Consider the following 4,110-nt stretch of genomic DNA (forward strand, 5'->3'; position numbering starts at 1 on the left):
AAGCCCTGTAAAACAACTCGGAAGGTTGGACTTCCAGCCAGGCCTTTCACAATACCCTCAAAGTCAAGAACTTTTCAGCTCCCCACTTGTAAGCCAATCCATCATGAGACTGCCTATTCACAGCTTTGAGTAAACTGGAGCAACATGAAGTGAAGTGTTTTGCTCAAGAACATAATGCAAAGATAGTCTGAGAATCAAAATCATGAATGCAATACCCTAACTACTAGGCCGTGGAGACGCAATGGCCCAGTGGTTAGGGCAGTGGACTCGCGGTCATAGGATCGCAGTTTCGATTCCCAGACCGGGCGTTGTGAGTGTTTATTGAGCGAAAACACCTAAAGCTCCATGAGGCTCCAGCAGGGGATGGTGGCGAACCCTGCTGTACTCTTTCACCACAACTTTCTCTCACTCTCACTTCCTGTTTCTGTTGGGCCTGTAATTCAAAGGGTCAGCCTTGTCACACTGTGTCACGCTGAAGATCCCCGAGAACTACGTTAAGGGTACACGTGTCTGTTGAGTGCTCAGCCACTTGCACGTTAATTTCACGAGCAGGCTGTTTCGTTGATCGGATCAACTGGAACCCTCGACGTAAGCCACAGAGTGCCAGCAAAAAAAAAAAAAAAAAAAAAAAAAAAAAAAAAATTACTAGGCCATGCGCTTTCACTACCCATCATCTGTAATTAACACTGGAATATATTTAGAAAAAAAGAAATGAACCAAAATAATTAAAACAATATTAGTTCTTTGATTAGGGCAGTGAGCTGGCAGAATCATTACCATGCTGGGTGAAATGCTTAGTGGTATTTCGTCTGCCATTGCATTCTGAGTTCAAATTCTGCTGAGGTCAACTTTACCTTTCATCCTTTCGGGGTCAATTAAATAAGTACCAGTTACGCACTGGGGTCAATGTAATTGACTTAATCTCTTTGTCTGACCCCTCTATGTTTAGCTCCCTGTGGGCAATAAAGAAATAAATATTTGTTCCTTCACTGATATTTCTTGCCAACCTTTTGATGCCTCTCGTATTATATGTCAACACACTGATTGGTTTTCTTGTGACATTATATTAATTTTAGAACAGTTATGTTCACATATTTTTGTATTCCCTCTGTGTAACCTTTTTGAACATGCAAGCAAAAATTCTAAATCAATTTGAATTTAACCTTTATAAAATGTAACTTTATTGGTATTAGTATATTTAGTTTGACCTTTTAAGAGAGGTTTTAAATTAGTATTACTTTATTATTTTTTAAAATTTTTTATGGATTTGCATCTTTTGTCTACATTAAGTGAGCCTATATTATTTAGGAGAGGAAACAGTAGTTGTGATGTTCATATTTTCTGAAATGACATCAATAAAAGAATCGAAATCAGAGAGTGGAATCAGATCACTGTGAAAGTTACCTTTAGTTCCACATCTGTATTAAGATTGTAATTAAAAAGAAAGAGAAATTGCCTGTGAAGAATGTAATGGGGGGGGGGGAGTAGCAGAAATAGTTTTGTTCTAGGAAGAAAGTATGAGAAAAAAATTTGAAGAAGATAAAAATTACCAATGGTTAGATTTTATAGTTAACAAGTAGTTTAGTGTTCTAAAAGAAAAAAAAAAGAAAAAAATAATTAAAGTAAATTGACTGGAAGGGACGACGGATATCCTATAATTTTATATAAAAATATGTGTGACATGATCAATAATAGAATGTACATATATTTTATAATATGAAAACTGTACGTATGTTTTATAATACGGAAACATTCACATTTATGTTGAACATTCTCTATGCATATCTATATGTACATAAAAGTGAGGTTGTGTGAGATTCGTTTTTCACAATCTCTATATTTGTTATGCCATACATACTCATGAAAATATGATGTCAATAATCCATTACACGTCCCACTTTGTTGCCAAAATATCTTCTTGGTCAGCATCCATTGCCCTTCTGCAACCTGTGTGACAATGCTGTCATTGTTTGGATCAATGAAATTGAGTGAATGGTCGATTAGTCGTCAGGTTTTAGTATGTGGGAATAGAACTGTTATTTCTGAAAATACTCAACATATCATCAGAAGTAAGGGATCTTTTTTAAAACGGGGGCCACATTTTTCATTAATGTTTTACGTAGTGCTTTTGGTACCGAAAGACTTTCAAACTTCGTATACTTATCTATTTTGTGTTATAGAACAGAAAAATATTTTTGTATTCGAATTTATTTCATGTAAAAAATTGTCTGATTTCGATAATTTCAACCAATCACTGACGTCCATTCAGCCGATATACATTAAGTGCCGACTACATAAACAAACGATTCTTCGTTTTATTTGCTTTTTTCATTTTAAATTTGCTTTAACCCTAACCCTAACCCTAACTCTAACCCTAGGGTTAGGGTTAGGGTTAATTGTTTCAGAATCGTTTGTTTATGTAGTCGGCACTTAATGTATATCGGCTGAATGGACGTCAGTGATTGGTTGAAATTACAGAAATACGACAACTTTAACATGGAATAATTTATGGATTTCTTTTTTTTTAAGAAGACTAAGAGAAAAAGATGTTTTATATGACACATTCTACCAGTGATCCAAGTTTCAAAGTGTTTCGTTAATGAAAAATGTGGCCCCCGTTTTAAAAAAGATCCGAAGTAAGTATCTGGTGCCTGTGGACACAACATATTGAAGGAATTCTTTATTCACTTTTTGAATCTATGGAATGTCACTGCCACCACTTTTTGCTTCTATTGCAATTTGCTTATACTTTTTAGAACTCTAAATTGCATGTTAACCAAGTTACAGAGGACTGACTAAAAGAAAACACCATAAAAGTCTATATATTATATTCCACACGTAGGTTTAATATGAAATACACAATAAGGTTTCCATAAAAATGTACCATAAAAGATGCCACAGAAAAAACCCCATCAAAACAGAACGATTTTAAAGAATGAGTGAAAATATGAGCAAATAAAAATGCAAAATGAATTAAAATATAAAAATAACATGAATTAAAAAGTAAAAAATAGATTTATTTATTTAATTTTTTTTTTTTTTTACAAATCTCAAACATAAATCAATGTTACATTATAATTTTCCCAATCTCTCATCCAGAAGGAAGTTCATTGTGATTTTGATTTGTGTATTTTATGCTGAATGGTTTTTGTCCTTCAGCATTCAGTTTATTCTGTCAAATGAAATGCTTGTTTATTCACATTGTTTTGAAATAACCATGCATTATCTCATAGTTTTGTCTTTTCAATATGATTTAAAAAAAAAAAAAAAAGAATGACATTGTGGCATAGGTGTGAGAAATTGGATCTGTTCCATTTGAATATATAAGTAGAATGGCTGGTTTAAATGTTAAAGGGTTAATACGGCAATATGACAGTAATTTAGAATCACCATCCATAAATATCAGTTAGTTCACTGTTATAAATAATCATTTGATTTTGCATTGGTTTTGTGTTAAGCAATGAGGTAAAATATTGAGTGCTGAATGTGTTTTTTTTTGTTGTTGTACGTTAAGTGCTAATGAATTGTAAGAAACAGTGAGATAACAGAAAAATATTCCTGTTAAGCTTTTTAATTGCTGCTTTCATTGAATTGGTAACCAACGAATGTTTTATAGATTCATTGCATAATATGTATGGTTATATCAACCAGTCATCGATTATTCAAAACAGCTCTAAAGATGAGACTTGATTACATCATGTAAATTGTATATGGAACTTTTCACATTCCTTATATCTGTTATTGTTAGTCTGCCTTTCTACTTTATATATATATATAATATAAGATAAAATCTTTATAAGAATTTATCAAGTAGTCAGCGTGGAAAAAACCTCATAATGAAAAAAACTCATCGTTTTTTTTTCCCCATAAATATATATAATTTATATAAGGGCATTAACTATATAGTAATGCCTCACGCTTAGAGGGACTAAATAAGTCAAAAACTACCAAAAAATAAGCAACATATTTACCAAAAGCGAGGAAATGCAGCTTTCAAAATTAATCTCTTAAAAACATTTAACTTAACACTAAACCACTGGTTTCTCAATCAATACAGCAAAACTGTGAAGTAAGCTGCATCTTTTGTTCATCAGTACATAAATTACATAT

Source organism: Octopus bimaculoides, chromosome 9 (assembly GCF_001194135.2).
Source record: "Octopus bimaculoides isolate UCB-OBI-ISO-001 chromosome 9, ASM119413v2, whole genome shotgun sequence".
In the NCBI taxonomy this organism is placed as follows: Eukaryota; Metazoa; Mollusca; class Cephalopoda; order Octopoda; family Octopodidae; genus Octopus; species Octopus bimaculoides.